Source organism: Stigmatopora nigra, chromosome 6, assembly GCF_051989575.1.
Source record: "Stigmatopora nigra isolate UIUO_SnigA chromosome 6, RoL_Snig_1.1, whole genome shotgun sequence".
NCBI lineage: Eukaryota > Metazoa > Chordata > Actinopteri > Syngnathiformes > Syngnathidae > Stigmatopora > Stigmatopora nigra.
The window spans coordinates 5690089-5708430 of record NC_135513.1 but is presented as its reverse complement, the minus strand read 5'-3'; the positions used below and the strand labels follow the sequence as shown (position 1 = coordinate 5708430).

General features: G+C 37.0%; 1 protein-coding gene across 11 annotated transcripts in view; it reads left to right on the top strand.

The window, feature by feature from the left end:
• adgrl3.1 (adhesion G protein-coupled receptor L3.1) overlaps positions 1 to 18342 on the top strand; it is a 100669-nt gene that overhangs the window by 2156 nt on the left and 80171 nt on the right. For 10 of the 11 annotated variants that reach the window (XM_077718105.1, XM_077718104.1, XM_077718100.1 and 7 more), the window contains exon 2: positions 11731 to 11811. The exons of the other annotated variant lie outside the window; for it this stretch is intronic. The gene's annotated coding sequence lies outside the window, so the exon portion shown is untranslated. The remainder of the gene's footprint in view (positions 1 to 11730; positions 11812 to 18342) is intronic. 11 annotated transcript variants of the gene reach the window in all.

The following is an 18342-nucleotide window of genomic DNA, read 5'->3' as shown; positions in this document are numbered from 1 at the left end:
TTTAGCACCATCACACTCCTCAAAATCTAATGAAATATAGATGCTCAGTATACTTCAAATATATTGACTGCAACACATACACAAATTCCTCAGTGGTTTGCCCTCATTTATTACTTTATGCACAATATTGTACAGTGAAATTGCAAATCTTATTTATAAAAAGGCTCTTCGACTGCACATTGTAGTAGCATTATGTAATACCTCAGGGCTAATCAAGTCTTCCTTTAAAAAAAATCCAGAATAAAACAACGGTGCTTAGAAAAAAAATCTGCACGTTTCTGTAAAAAAATATGCTTTGTATAGCGCCTACATCCTCTACAAAATAAACTGCAGTGTTTTTTTGTTGATCTATCTATCATGGCCACCCCGAGTCATTGGGATTAGGTTTTGTTTTCATGAAAATAAAAATCCCGAGCAATGTTTTCTTGCAATTCTATTCGCTGTTATGTCCTTTCTAGTATAGCACAGTATGGGAACATGATTTCATACTACAGATTAGGTTAGAACACTTTATAAGCACTGAAGCAAACACACTTTGGAGTTTTCTGAAATAAATCAAATACATTTAAAAGGTCAGATAAATGGATGGGTCATGGGCCGCAATATTTAAAAAAAATAATTTTATATATATATATAGGTTGTGAACTATTAGCTGTAAAGTACTAGACAATACCTTACAGGGCACACATAAGTAGAGAACACAAGTAAGGCCCTTCTCTCAGTTTTTGTAATGTCTTTATTTAATTAGTTTAATAACTAATTTCACCTAATGTGATTCACAATGCAGACAGAGATGCCTGTTGGAGGAAACTGTGCAAATTATGATGGTTTTGTACGTTCAGAGTGTTCCACTTCATTGGTTAATGGCTTTGTTTGTTTCAAAGCTTTTAATGCTGCACAACATTTGGTTAGGAATGTGGTGAGTGCTATAACAATATTAAATCTTGAAATAGAAGCCCCTGTGATTTGAATAAGAGATTCACCGTCACTTCCTAGTGGCCTCATTGAAAGTCTAGGATAATGATACCTAAACCTTTGTAGACACCAGCAACACACACATACGTATAAGGAAACATGGATATTATGACAAGTAAGCATGATGCTCAGCTCATTTGTTGCAATGTTGATGACTTTATCTCAATTAGGGTAAATTATCTGAGAAACAGAGAGCGAGATGAATGGCGTTGATTCTAATGGACAAAGGATTACCATCTGAGAACAATGAGATGAGTTTATATTGACTGGACACCATCAGGTTAGCACTGTGGCAATAAGACATTATTGGAAAATTGTGCATATGTAATCATAATTAAGTTGTTTTTAACCAAGACAGTTGGTGTGGTTATAGCTAAAAATTCGGGTTATTCTCTGCAATATAATCTCACAAGATTTTTGTTTAAAATGGGGAAATTGAAATAGGTGAGCATGTTTGTTGCATGTGAAAAATATTTCTCACCCCCTATGTGTCACTGTACTTACATATTATGTATGAACAACAATTTACTCCATAAACATATTGGACATGCTAAAGAAAACCATTTTTCTTTACAATCATTCCAAATTTCACACTCAACTGTAGTTTTTGTTCAGTGAATATACAATCATCAACATACAATTGTATTGTGGGGATGCTGATGGCTATTCTAGCTTTCTGTGGAATGTAGGCAGACAGCCAATTGTGCAGTGATACAAACAATTATTAACGACCACCTTCTGACCTCTGAATAAATTAGTGTGCTCAATTAATCTAGCAAGAATATTTTTCGGTAGTTGGAAGAAACCAAGCACCCAAAGAAGAAAAAAAACACGCAAGCATGGCATGAACATGAATATTCACCCTTGAATTTCTGACAATATTAACAATTTGTTTGGAATACGTCAAATTCCTGGGGCAAAACAGCCCCATTTAGGGGCAGTCTGGACTGAAGGGTGGCAGGATGATGGCCTATATCCCTCCTTGTCAAGAAGTTTTGGAATCTTACGGTGATAGATATGTGCTGTATTAAGAAAATATTATATGAAGACTGGAGTAAACACTGACAAGCTTTGGATAAGAAGCCATAAAGCCCAATATAAAAAATAAAGAAGCATTTTTTTCTTTTGACAAGAGCTTGTAGATCATATTTAGGATGACCTGCACCCTCCATATGTTTTCTCACCACAGGAACTTAAAAACGTTTTGGGTGGGGCCTGACCCTAGAATAAAATCGCACTGTAACTGCAATACTTTGGTGGCAGCCTTCGACCTCCACGCATTATAGGAGTGCGTCATAGCGACAACTCAATATTAACTTAGAGTGAAGTGAGAGCGTTGATGCAGTGCAGTTTTTCATGCTCCATTTTGCTTTTCTCCTTCTGCCTCTTTTCGTTGCGCCACTTTGTCGCCACAGTCTGGAATTCAGAATGTGCTAGATGCCACCAATAGATCTTATTATCACTATAGCATTGTGTGCAGCATTAGAGGCCCACAGTTGAACCCATAAAATCCAGATTGGAACGTTTGCATAAAAATGTGTATTGCCTCTCCTGATTTTGAGTTTGCCTATAGATGCTAGATTTGACACAAATTGGATGTGACAAGAGCTATGTCGGATTGTTAGGGGAAGAAAGTGAATGTCAGCTAATGGCAGAAGTATGGGGTCACAGCAGTGACTCTTAAATAAATTAAAAAAACAATATATATGTATAAATATAACATTTGCAACAGACATGACTCAGGATGGACTGCAATGTTAAGTGTATCTGGCCACCTATGAAGACCGACTTGTCTCATGTACTTGTTCAAAGATACACCCTTGCACGCTAGAGCGCCTAGTTTGCCACAGAGCGTTCTGTTGAATTCCAAATCATTAGCTGCAAGATTTGTAATGACATGAGATGCACTTTAATGTACGCTGGAGTGCATCTTGCCACCTACAAAGACCAACTTGTCTCATGTGCTCATGTTCATTGACAAACCCTTGAATCCCAGAATGAATACCTTGCTTGGCACAGAGCGATGTTTCGAATTCCAAATTATTTCTGTGAGATTTGTGCTGACATGAGAATGAAGATACACTGCGATGTACGCTGGATTTCCTTTGGCCCAACTGGGAATATAATAGACTACAAAGTTCAAAACATTAATATTTAATAATATTGAAAAATGAACCCTATTGACTCCATAGTTATATTGCCAATAACACAATTTGAATTTTTATACATTTAAGCATAAATATATATGTTCAAAAAAGAACAAAACTGTCTGCTAAGCTATTATTTCAATATTTAAGTGTTATATTTCAGATGTTGTGTGTTGATAAATCACGTGCATAAATGTTTGTCTGTCTCCTTGTGCCCTGCAATTGGCTGCTGATCCCTCACCTGCTCCTCATAGTTTGCTGAGATAGTCTCTAGCAACCCACGCGGTCCTTGCGAGTATGTATAAATAGTAAGGAAAATGAATCAATAAAGTCCGGAAATCCAGTGCCATGAAGTGAATTGTGTTCAGTCCCAGAAGTTGTATTGTATTCAGTACATTGTCAAGTAAAATGTTTTCTTTTGATCAATGAGTGGATTTGGGCTTGGGCAAATCATTCTCACAGAGCTAACAAAGTTAACAAAAGCTTAATTTACAAGATTGACTGCAGAGAATGACAGTTGCAAAAAGCACATTTGGGCACTTGTCAGCTTGAAAAGATAAAATAAATCAAGGAGAAGTCCTATCTCTGCATCTGCCAAGCTTTATTTTATTAGTCAAGGGTTACTAGAGCTGCTAAGTCCAGTGCCTTGGCAAATAACCTAGAGGGTTAATTCCCTAAAAATAAATACACTAATCACTTCCTTGGCTCTGGTGCTTTATCCAGCTAATTTATGCACATCAAGATAAATGTTTGAGCCTCAAAGACAATCACAGGCAAAGGTTGATTTTTGCTTTCCGACGCAACAAACCTTTCTCTATTCTGTAAATAAATAGTCACCATTTGACTGTGGAACACAGACTCTTTGCTGCAATTATAACAAGAAGAAAAACTAGACTCTTTGCTGCAATTATAACAAGAAGAAAACTAGATTTCAGACACATCCTTCCTGATGTGATGATGGTTCACATCCGCAGTCGGAAAAGCACTTCAACCCAATTCAAACACGCCCTTTTAAAACACTGAATGACATCTCTATGCTATATTAAATTAATGAGGCCAGATCCTCGAAAGTCTTCATCACCCTGCGAAAGCACTCGGTCATGTCTTAACATATCCTTCCTTCGAGCATCCATAACCCCTCAAATAACTACTGCGGCTCCTTGCATTTTTCACCTTGGACTAGCGACAACTCAATTCTCTCCACACATGTAATATGACCACATCCATAATTCAACCCCATTAGGGGTTCATTCAGCATGAGAGCACAACGCCGTTACTTGGCAAAATGATTAGACGCCTGCCTTGCTAAAGGCCGGGGAGACGGCCTCAGTAACTGGCTTTATGATCTCAGGACTCTGACTGACTCATTGCACCAATGGCCTTGACTGGAATGACCCCTAAGTGAAAGACATATTAGTCTGTATCAAGTGTAGGACTGTTGGGAAGTCTGCAAAATCATTCCATCGTTTTCCATGTATCGAGGGAATGTAACTGTTGGCCTAACTTTTGCTGTCTCCGGTTAGAGCAGTGTGTAGACAAATTTGTGTGGTTGTGTGATTGTGTGTGTTTACGTGTGTGAAGTTGTGCACAGGCACACACTGATAAATGTTGCAATCCTTCTCAATGGTTGTATTGTTCAGCAGGAAACTGTAATCTCACTGTTAAACAACATCTGCGGGGATGCAATGGCTATTAAACTGCGTGTATTGAAAGTCCAATACCAAAAATGTTCAACCTATTACTAAAGCAGAATAAATACAAATAAAATAAAAAGGAAATATTTAAATAAAAATTCAAAGATAAAGTAACGTGATTTTTTGGAGTCAATATCGGCAGACATGGGCAAATGCCAGCACTTTGGCCTAAAAAAATATCACATACTTCAACACAAATTTCTACTGTCTGTGTGCCCTTAACTGCAATTTTCTTTTTAAACTGGCAAGTTTTAATAAAATTTAAGCACACACATGCCTTCCTGTCCACCTATACTCTAAATGCACATCAATGTGGCATGGATCAATTGTCTTCACTTCAAACATCAAAATACTATATAGTTATTTGTTAGCTGCTGTATGTATAGTGCCACATACACAAAGACACGCGTTGCCTAGTGGCAACTGAATAAAGAATAAGTAGACCAGGCCGGAATAATTATAAGAAGCTCACTCAAAAGGTTTACTGATTATTTTGGTCTCTGCAGGAAATCATTTACAATAGCATTTATGTCTGCTTGTCTTCTTCCCAGTTGAGTCAATTGAAAATGTGTGTGTGTTTTTCACGTGTCTTTAGTGCGTCGCCATAATATTGATGGGGGGAAATTCCGATCTGGATCGCCCGGCTGTTCGTCAATCGCATGCTTACGAGGTCCCCACTTGTTTAGCTTGGAAATGAGTCATAGTAGGCAATGTGATGCAACACAGCAGAGCAGATTTGAATTATGGGGCAATGAACAATGAGGTCACAGAAGGGCTGTAGGCATAAATCTCGGAGCTGCGTTATAAAAGAGCGTCTCATCAATGGAGAAAACAAGAGTAAAGAAAACCAACATTGCGTGGCAATGCTGCATATATACGCGAACACAGTCGGTGACGATTGCTGTTGAAAGATCGTTTCTATAACATTTTGGATATGACACACAATATAGGATTGATATAGAATGCATTTTCTCTGCAAGATATAACTATATATATATATATATATATATATATATATATATATATATATATATATATATATATATATATATATATATATATATATATATATATATATATATATATATATATATATATATATATATATATATATATATATATATATATATATATATATATATATATATATATATATATATATATATATATATATATATTCATTTGTTACAGATGGCTACAATTCTATTATTAGCATTATATACCCTTTGTGTACAATATTCACCCAAAGCATCCTGTGGTATTTTGCGTTTGTTTTTCCATAATGAGCAAATAATACAGAATCAGGGTTTAATGTAATTCCAGCTTCTCCAGATGCTTCTTAAATTTCCTAGTTACTGGGCTTTCATTCTAACTCTATTACAATAGTTCGTACATGTAGTTTTTAAGACTTAACCTAGATAGAAAAATAAAACTTAGGTTGATATCATTTTACAAGAAAATGGCAAAATACAAAATTAAATGTCATTTATTTTTATCGGACGATGGTGGCAGAGCTGAGATAGAAATCGACATGGGTCTGTTCTCATTCCTGGCCTTTTGACAAGGAGAAGAATAAGTGCTAGGAAGTATTGATCTGGAGCTTACTTAATGATGCAATGTGATTGGTTGAGCATGATTAGTAGGACCAGGCAGTCATGCTCGATAGAACACAGATATTATCAGATGCAGTAATGATCAATGCTTTGATAATCATTTGTGTTGATTTGTTCACTGCACCAGCCTTTATACTTTTCTGAAGCATAAACACAAGTCTTGTTGGGCCTAATGTTGAATCCATTTTGACTCGCTGATCAAAACAGCACATATCTGTGCTTAAATCTGCAAGGTTACATTGAGCGCACTTAGACACAGCTGACTTTAAAATAAGCACAGCGGCCTCGTCTCAACTGGGAATAGGACAGTCATTTAAGATAAAATCAAGCATGGCCCTTTACATGGGACATACCAGCACCTGTCACGTTCCTTTAGACATATCTTGTGCCTTGTGCAATAAAATCATTTACGCCACCTGAGTGTTTTTCCTATAGGAGTCTGATAGTGTCACGCCAAGACGAATGAGCGCCGCTGTGGCCTGCGGGCTTACAGCAGCACATAAACCATGTGCATTCTAACCATGTGAGAAATTGCACTTGTGTTATACAGTGAACTCTTGATTGGATTTTTACTGTTTGGTAGATGACATAATTTACGAGGGAGAAACTGAACCAGGACGTTTCTTGAACATCAGGTGAACTAAAAATACTTTCATACATCATATGTGTGACCCGTTCACATTCAGAGACAGTGCGGTGAAACTTATGGAGGTTTTAACGCCACTACTAGGGAAGTTGATTTTTCTTGCTTGTTTTGTTACTGTTCCCATTCGGGAACACAAACAAAGGACGATGTGAAGGACATTTTCAAAATATTTGACATTATACACCCAAGGCATATTTTCTAGATGTAGGGACAAAATACCAGTTTTCTTTAAAGCCATGCAACAATTTTATTAGGAAAATACATCCTTTTTGGTTGTATAATATCACAATGTCAATGTCTAATTTTACACCAAATCTTGCAAATTTATACTATCAAGATCCAAGACTGGACTGACTCTTGAGATATACATAAATTGATTGAGAAAGGTGTCACAATACTATTGTCTGTTTATTGCCTGGGTTGGATTGATTTGATTGTGTGCGGGCCTGCATTGAAAAGTCTCATTGTACTGGTGTTGAGTGCTGTTGATTACAGTTCACTGACTCACAATCACTGGACAAATCAACCCTTTTTAGTTTAATCACATACCTCCCTCACTTGCTCTTTCTCCCTTTCACAGATTTATGTGGGACACACCAACAAGTCTTTAATTTTACGCTTGGCTAGTCCATATATACACATCACTCGTCCATATTGCGTATCAGACCTCTTCAAGTCTAAAGGAAAAGTTGTGGCCTTACAATGAACAGGACCACTCCCTTAAAAGGAACGTGCAGCATCTATCTGTACTCGGCGAACACACACACCATTTCTGGTACCTCATGGTACAATTTGTTGTCTAACGCATAATTAGAAAGGGTGTTGTACATTAAACCGTATCATGAATAAGTGCTGTGAAATCATCATAATTACAAAGAGCCAGAATGAGTAATGAATGGATGACACTGTACTTCAATACAACTGACTGGAGTAACAGGTTTTTCTATGGGAGTCATTTTAGTTTATCCATATTTAAAAATTAAATTTTCAATTTCAACGAGAACCTATCCCTGCTGACCTGAAGACTCCACTATGCTCACCAGCCTCCCCAAATCTTTACTTTTAGCTGAGAAAACTCATTTTGGCTTTCGATAAAGTTGGAAATGTTGACTGGCTTGAGAGCTTATCTGAAAGGTGAAACTCTTGCTTCATTACAACAGACACAGCCACATCAGTCACAGTGGCATACATGTCTCACCTGTCAATCTACTGGTCCTATCCTCCTACCATTGAATAAAGCACCAAGATACTTAACCAAAGGGACAGGGCACTGCAAACACTTGACTTAGGATTATCACCATAAATGTGGACGTGTTGATCCTCCTAAATCACCAAATTCACAAAAATGTTAAGAAAAAAGTTATTGATCAAGACTTGATGGAACCTTTAAAATGTTTCACCTAGACCCTGTTTTTCTAAATTATTTGAGCAATATCTGTGAAAATGAGCAGCCTTGGCAAACTACAACCTTCTATGGGACCAATTCGTCATACAGGGACCAAAAAGTCTATTCTGAGCAGTTTGGTACGTGATACTCCCAGGGCACTCCCCACAGAACACGCCGAGGGACCCTACTGAGAGTGTTGAGCTCATCCTCTGTTCTGAGACAAGGACAAAAACCACACTACTCGTCCTGTATCTGAGATATGGAATCCCTAAGGACAATCCTCTCTAACACCTCGCGATGAACTTATCATACTAGAGTTGTTGAGTAGTGCTATCCACCATGTGGTAATCTCAATGTTCATGTGAGGATGTGCCTCAGTGGAAGAACAGCGACGTCCAAGTAGTCATTTGGTATAAAAAATAATTTCAATAACCAACACCTGAAGACTGTCATTCACTGAAATGAAGCACAAGGTACAGAATAAATAAGCACACCTGCATGCCAATTTTTACTGGGGCAACTCCAGCGTGCAAGTGTTTCCAACACCTTTAAAAATGACAGGTACATTAGCACAATCTGTGATTAAAAGAAAACCCACCGATACTCTGAGTATAAGCAAAGACTACATCTTGTCCTATTTGTTTGTCATAGACTCTTGAAGCCCTTTCAATAAGTATCTATAACTGGAGATCAGACCACCAGGCGCAGCATGTACAGGCACATCCAACATGTGCTCGCAATACTTAAGGATTAACTCCAGATGACGTCTGGGCAAGGGGAAGTGTGTTCCTCTCTCCCTATTCATCATAGATTGGTATGAAACCTCACCTTAGGATCTGTTTATATATGGTATGGTGGGATACACATACTGTTGCCTTTTCATGAAATAAGATGACAGTTTAGGGAGGTGTCATAAAATGAGGAATGTCAAAACTACTTTATGCCTCACACAACTATTTTATAATAAGTGTTAAGTGTTAGCTGTTACTCTTAAAGTTTAGAAGAAAATAGCATGCACAAAATACTGCTGTTTTTGTTGATCTTTTTAATTGTTCTAGCTGATTTATAATATTCTTCATAATTTATTGCTGCCACTTGACAGTGAACATATAAACGGTGTCACTTGAGCCAAAGTCTAAGGGCCCTTTTTGTCCCTAGAACGTTAAAATTAGAATCCAGTTGTACATAGTCCAGTTGTTTTTTTTTCCCACTTGCTGTCTGGCCTCTAATTGAAGAAAATGTGCAACCAAGTGACTTGTTTACTTTTCTGGACCACAAGATTTTGACCTTTGGAAAACTAAATGGGAGCATTGGGAAAATTGAGACAATGTATCATCCTCACATTGGTTTGATTAAAGAAACTGACCTTTAGATTTATTATTGAGAAGCCTTGGAGAAATATATGTTTTAATCTTTCTTTCTACAGTAACTGTGGATGAAGGTTAAGGTTAGGAGAAGGTTGTGGGTATGGAAAAATAAATTGTTTTTAAAGTTGAGGTATATTGACTGCAATAGCCCTGCATGAAACAAGAAGCAATACAACCTATCTGTTAGGGATGTCTACAGATGGAGAACAAACTAAACCTTACATTGGCAACGAACATTACTAGTGTAGGTGAAAAAGAGAAAGAGGTGTGTCTTGAAGCAAAGCAATTTTGGGAAGGTTTTAGGCTGTTGCCTCCTCGGTATAGAGAAAACAAGACATTGGGTTCCTTTCATTGGCGGGAACTAAGCCATAGTGCAAAGCTATTGCATTAACTTTAGCAATTGCTGCAATGTTAATATAGTCACACAAGTTTTTCACCCTTCATGCAAATGAGCCCTGATAGAAAATGTGATTTTATGGCTTGTATGAACCAGCTTTTTTATACTTAAAAACATTGGTATCAGTTCTTTTGAACCTCTGTTTCTTCAATTCGTCATTCATTGATCCCAGCATTGTTGACCAGCTCAGTGTGAATAATGCATTCTGTGTTCTGAGAGAGGCCCGACCCAAATTAAGATGCTGCTTGGATGGGCAGTGGGAGACAGGGGAGTTGGAAGCTTTAGCTTTAATTATTTCTTTTGAAATTAATGATTTCTTTTGCTATCTGGTTTTCCTGTCCCCTTTCGCATTATCAACTGCATGCACACATCAATAATAATGCAAATGTATATTTAGAAGTATATTGTATATTTGCACAAACACAGTATACTACAAAGGCATCATTTGTTGCAGTCTCTGGTCACCCAACCATAAAGATATTGCTCATGGCCTGTTGTAATGCCTAATAGACACAATTACGGCAGAGCTCATGGAGGACGTGGCCCTGACACAGGGAGGAAATTCATGTTTGCACTACAGTCTGTAAATACTGGGTGGTAATCGTGCATATTTCTTTGTTGATTAGTGAGAAATATCTAAATTGAATTACACGTAGTATGCATACACCAAAATATTTATATTACATACACTTAAATAAAATAAGTGGCATGAGGGTCCTGGTGTGGAACAAATGAGGTATTTGTAGAAAAGAAAGACAGAAAAACTAAGTATGCTCAAAACCAAAAGCTCTGCTATGCCAATCGAAAGATTTGGACTTACAAATTTAGGAAGTTTCCATTTTAGTTTTTTTTTCTATCCTAGTTAATTCAGCAATCCTTCTGCCCGTTCACAATTTTGGTGCCATTAAAGCACATTGGTGTGTTGCCTTTCTGATACGATTCTTACAGTGTGAACACAAATATAATCAGGGTGAACTTCAAATTGTAGTTCATACCAGAGAAATTGTGCAGTCGATGTTAAGGAATCCTAGTTCAATGCTTGCTACTTTGTGTGCCATGGATAGAACTGAAAATTTGATAAAACATATTGTGGTGTTTGTCGTAGAAATGGCGCTCTTTGGAATAAGTTGTCTTGGCAAGAAATAGTGATTCAGCATGGTGATAGACCATTACGCATTATGTACTTTGATACTTTGTCACTTTAGGAGTCATTTCATTGCACAGAACACAGGCACACAAGGACCTTGTGCACACACTTTCCTGTGAACTCTAAACAAGCAATCGGGAGTGAAAATGGCCTTGCACTTCTTGTCTTTGAGTGGCTTATGGCTATTCAAACAATCTGGAGGGTGCCATTATTCTAACAGTGCACCCCATATTCACTTCACATTATGACTTTCTGTCTCTGTTGTGAAAAATGACTTGAACTTAACTTAAGTGAGCACCAATATCTTCAATTTAGCTACCCCTATTTCGTCACTTTATTGTTGCGTTCTCTCTGCAGGACTTGGACGTCCAGCTGGCTCTGAGATGTGATTCCCAAGGCAGTCATACCACTTAGAAAAAGCAAAGTGCACTATAACAGGTAGGGATGTGCCTTTTATGTCTGTGAATGCAAGGTTGATCACATTGTGCTGCACTTTAATATGAAATTATGTGTTCATTTTACAGGATAATTTTGTATTTGGTGGAACCATAAATAGGCATTTAAATAAATAAATACACACACATTATATATATTTATATATATATATATATATATATATATATATATATATATATATATATATATATATATATATATATATATATATATATATATATATATATATATATATATATATATATATATATATATATATATATATATATATATATATATATATATATATATATATATATATATATTTATACATACACATCTACAACAATCTTGTGTGACTGTAGGCTTAGCACACAATACAACCATCCATCATAATTTTGAATTCCACAGAGATGATGACTAACAATGGCTTTCCATACACAACATAGGCCCACGGCAAAGTCACAAAAATATACCCACGCACCTGGCGTGCTATATTTTTGAACTTTTTTCTCCAGAAGCTACTGTATGCCTGATTTTTCTAACGGCCCACTTTTGACCCATTGTTCTCTCTGGGGATCTTTGGGCTCCATCTGTGCCAAAAAGTGCACTAATTGGTCCGACAAATGTGCCCTCTCAGACTGGTAAAGCAATCAGATGTGGCATTGTGATGTGAGAGTACACTACATTGCATGCAATGTGCAGAGCTTGTTGCATACAAAGAATCGTCTCGATACCCCATGCTTTCCATTTGGCAAGCAAATTCAGAAGAAAGAAGTCAATATAAGTCAAATAATAACAACAGAATTGGAATAAGCCTGAAAATAAAACAACTTAGAAGCCACGCCATGTGGCGCTCAGACAGCAAGGCAATAAATGTTCATTAGTTGTTAACTTTTTCAAAGTAACTCAACCTCTATGACAATTAGTGACAGATGTTTGAGGTGTCTGTTTGCAGATGTTGTTATGCAGAGTTAGAATTACCACATTCATCACGTCCCATGTAAAGGCCACAAATTATGACCACGTGGTGGGTAAAAGATCCGATGGCATTGGCTCAGTACGAAAGGTACAGAATGAAAAATAGCATCAGTATTGGCTTTATGACAGTCATCTGAAGCGACGATGGCATCAAGGAGAGTTGATGCGCAAATGCAGGCCTTCATCTGTCCATGAAGTCACTTAGTGCAACTTATTTACAGTGAATCTACAAGCTAAGCAAGGCCTGTAAAATGTCGGATTTACGAGCACATTTTAATTAGAAATACTACTGTCTTCTACAGTTGTCCTGATGAATTGTACATTCAAGTTATTGATGACAGAGGAGCATCCTGTTCCTGCCTATATGCTTGGAACCTTAGCCTTTTATTGACTTTTTTAATGTATGTAACATTATTTTGTTTGAAAAAAAGTCTTAGAAAAAAAAAAACTAACTAAACATGCCATAGTTTTGTTTTATGTCCTGACACTTTTGGATCTAATCTAATTATTATTAAAGGTATTTTTTCCTAATAAATGAATAAGATTTGTAAATTTATTCATAAAATCCAATGTGGGTATGAGTAAGCAAATGCCTTAATGAAGTTCCTCTTTAGAATTTCACCTCTCGATTTTCTTTGGCTTGAACATTGGTTAAAATTCTTCTTTTGAAATGTAATCATGTGATACTTTTGCTTCATTTCGCCAAAACAATAAAACAAAGAAAGAACAACAGGCAAGCGGACATATCAGTCATCATGTTAGGATGTGAGGAAGGCATGTGTTTCCTGTTCTGCATGCACAATTACACAAATTTAATTAGACACATTAGCAGTGAGAACCTAGACTTAAACACCATCAGTTTTATACAAGCAGACAAATTAATATTAAGAATACCATACATTCACCAAATCTAGATCGAACTATGGGAGAAAACGTAATTGCACAAATCCTAACACTCAATGTATTCCTGCATTTATTTCATAATAATAATAAAAATCATAATAAAAATAACGATAATAAACAAAAAGGTTAAATAGCAACTGGTAATAAAAAGTTTACTTAGTTAATTAAATCCAACTAAAGCACTTGATAGCAATAATTAAAATTGCAATTCCATTAAATGTATTGTATATAGTTTTATAGTTATTTGGCCTCTAGTGTACAGTAAGACTGACCAACCGGTCACAACCAGAAATTTAGTTTTAACTGAGACGGTCAGCGAGGTATTAATTACCAGTTTGTTTATTACTGTGATTCAGTTTGGGACTCAGGTTCATGACAAAAACATTTTCTAATTAACCTAATGTTTTGGTCGGTAAGGTGAGTGCACTGTATATTAGCATTTGTATGCTTTTATAATTCAAAGGCCATCTCTGTCGACCCGGAGACTCCAATTGGAGGACTCTCACACACATGTAAATGTTCCTTTGCTCCCCTGCCATCAGTCTCCATTAATACAAGCTTATTGTTCAAGAATATGACCTTTGCCTTGAGTAGAGAGGCCTTTGTCCTAAAACAATAGGTCCATATTGGAAACCCTGCCATTCAATGCTGTCCCTCCAGCTGCTAGAGGAATGGCACATATTGTGCTGGGTCCAAGTTGAAGGCTCGAAGGAAAGAGCTTGTGGAGTGTGTTTATCTGTATTGTTTGTTTCTGTAATATACAGGCCTGTTCTCAAGAATCACCAGATGGGCTAGCACAATTAAAATCAGCCATCTTCCCAAGTGTGCACATATGTGTGAGCATGCACGCACACACACCCACACACACGGATACGCACATAACCACACTAAGAAAGCCGGATACAAAGCAGATGTCGCTGTAAAACGACACCTGAGATGGAGGTGAAAATCTGGGAGAGAGTGTCCCAGGCAAAACAAAAGCCAGAAGATTGATTAATCAATCAATAGTGGTTTGTCTGTCTTGGTCTACCCACAAATCGGAAGCAATTATTATATCGTTTCTTTTGTGGAATCTCCGAAGTTAGCCTTTATGTCAAAAACAGGTGTAAAAAATAAAAAAAACAACTTTTGCAACTATAGGGGGGTTCAACAGTTAGGATTTTAGTAGCTTTTTCGAAACCATTTTTTGGTATGTTTTAAAAGAACATTAAATGAATTATGAAAAAAAAACTAAATAGACGGAAAAAACATATTTTGTCCATGACCGAGAGTAATTATTTCTTCGCTGAAAGGTTAGTATATCAGCCTCACAGTTCTAGGGTCCGGGGTTCGATCCTTCTGTGTGGTGTCGGTTTACTCCGGGTACTCCGGTTTCCTCCAACATTTCCAAAAACATGCATGGTAGACTAGTTGAACACACTGCATTTCCCCTAAGTATGAGTGTGAATGGTTTTCCTTCTCGCTGTGCCCTGCAATTGTTCTGTGTTCCAATTCAGGGGTCCATCCGCCTCGTGCCCGCAGTCAGCTAAGAAATGGTCCAGCACCCCGTGTAACCATTGTTAGGATAAGAATGAATGAACACACCTGCCCATACAACTTTGCAAGCAGAAAACACTGTGGTTGATAATGGGATTCATTGGTGTTGCAGATTCATTTATTCAAGTTATTGCAAGATTGGCTGTGCTGAGATCTATCAGACTTGGGATCTGAGTTCTCTGTCTCTACATTAGGCCACTTTGGACTTCATTGACCCACCTTAATATATCGTCTCACAGGAAATGAGGTTGAGACTGAAAGGTTATGTTTGGGAATGGGACTATTACCTTGGCTGTGAAAGTCTCGACACTTGAAATCCCTCAACAACTACTATCAGGGCTGTGACCTCTCAAAATTTAACCTTTAGTTGTTCCACCTAAAAATCTCAGTGACCAGCAGTGCGACAGAGCCGTGAATTTGCTGAGCAGTGCCCAGGTGTGACTGTGTTCAATGTAAAAAAGCCATCAAACCTTTTCCTTCCTGTCAAGCAACTCCCCTTAGCCATTCATGCATTATGCATTCTTTCTCTTGGTCAATGAGCCAGTTTATATTTGGCTCATGACAAACCTATAACATGTAATTGTGTCATCTTGGATTTTGAGTCACCCTTAGAAAATAGCTTGAGCAGGACCTGTTAATGGTTAATTTAAAACCTCTATTACTATAGAGGTACTGCTCTAAGAAACAAGTTAGAACAAATTGCTACAACAGTTTACTTATTGAGAACATTATATACCTTTGAATTAATAACCATTTAAAAAACGATGTTTCATAGTACACATCACAAGCATTCCGATCAATCTTTTTACATTTTAATCCTAGAAGAGTTGTTCACTCCTGTTTTTGTGATCTACTATGATCCTTGACTCTTTTCACTTTAAGTATCCTGTTGACCGTGCCAAAATACCAGCCCTTCCTTTATGGAGCCTTAATTTCCCTCTATGGATGGTGAGATTGTGACATTGTAACAAACACAACTCATGAACATGAATCCACTACAACCTGAGTAAGGCACACAGTGATCCATTACAAGTGTGAGTTCACACACAGGCGCAAACACACTTTACAACAGGGAAATGGCCTTCAGAGATGGCTTTTATCATACAACGCGGAAAAGCAGCACCTATTTATCGGATCTTGTATTCCTTAAAGGGTACGCCATTTTATTTGTGAAATGCCCGTGTCCGACAAAACAAGTGATGTCAGTTTTTACTTGCTCTTCCCTGCGGTTTCCTCTTGTGTTGCCTAGCCATGCATTCCTATTGTATTCAATTGTTGCAATTGGTTTATTTGTACTTTTTCATACTATGAACAATAGTGGGACAATTAATTTGTGAGATGTTTGGTAGTTATTATTTACATGTAAAACATTATTATATTAATTATAATGTGTTTTCTATTGTTTTGTGTTTTCCATGTATTTGTTTCAATATTCATTTAAATACCTAGAATTACAAAATAATTATTTGATATTTAATTGATGCTGATTATGCTGGTATTTCAACAATGTACACAAATTACGTACTAGGTAAATAGGAGGTTTAAAAGCTAATAATAATACTCTGTTATTGATTCACGGCGATTATATTTTTCTATTCTATTGCTTGCATTTGTTTTTCTAGCTGGAATTAAATGGATGATTTTGAAACTCTTTTCTTAGTGTAGCCCTTGACCGCACCCAGCATTTGTGCATGCAGCCTTGGAGTCACATTGAAAAAGACAGCTTTTGCTGCACGTTGGAATAAGTGGAATAAAAAGGAATAAAAAGCCCAATTTTAGTTGCTGAAAGAGGTGAAGAAAGAAAAATCCAAAAGTGTGAAAAAAATCTTGCGGTTGAGGTTCCACTGTAAGTGTGAATAATTGCACCAAGTAACAAATAGCAAGAGAATCGTGCACTTTCAAGATTTTTGCTCCCGCCAAAGCAACTGAAACCGCATTTATAAACGCATTCAAAAATGTTTAAACCCTGAATTTTGGGTGCTTTTCTAGTTTATGTCAACCAGTTATTGTGGACAATAGATCCAAGTCTATGGATTTCAGATCAGTTATTTTTTTCATATCTCATTTATTGATGTGAAGCCAATATATATTTATAGAAAATATGATATGAGGAAACACTAATACATATGCATGTGAAGTGTACTGTATAACACATACAGCTGAATATAAAGCATGCAATAACCATAAAATAATCTATTATAGGCAAGAGATGCACAGCCATAACAGTTGTCCCGCAGCTGTTCCTTTGAATTACTGTATTTTAGATGCTGCCGTCCCTTTACTGATTGGAATATATCTGCACACGGGGATATGAGCCTGAAATAGGATCCAGACCTTTCCTAGGCGTGATTTGAATATGAAATGATTCAATTATTGATTTTGGTTATTTGGGTCTTGTGCCCTGAGGTTATATTGTAGCAGTGCAATCACCACGCTGACATTTAGCATCCGTGTTTACCTTGACTGTCTCCACTGATTGCTTCCAAATTGCTTGCCGTATGTCCTGCCGGAGCTCATTGTATCATCAGTTTGGTGCTATTTAGGAAAAAGTGATGGATGCAGCTCATCAAAAATGCAACAACTTGTGGGGAACGTTGTTTTTGCAAAAAAAATAAACATGCCCGCACTATATTGGAAAGATGATTGATTGATACAGAATATTACAGAATATTGATATTTCAAAATGACGAATAAACAAATAAATAGATTTCCACACACATTCTCTTAACATAGGAATACAGGTTAAAGCTTTTGCCTTGTGAGTGATTGACATCAAAACTTTGCCCCAGTATTTGCTGACAAGCTGTGCTCTAAAGCTCAGCTTCCAACTCTGCAGGGACCATAAATGCCTCAATTTTGACCTGATTAATATTCCAGGTACACTTCCACATAACTGCTGCTGTGTCGCCTCAATCCCTGTATACTTTGAAGAAAATCGCTTCTTCGTTGTGTGGATAGACGTGAAAATCTAATATCTGACGAATGGGTTTGCTGACAAATATTCCCAATATCACCGCCGACATCTGTCATGAGACATTTTATGCACACGGTTGCGCTAAGCTGCAGGCCTGTCAAAGTGACTCCAAAAGCGGTAGTTTTAATGTCACTCCACTA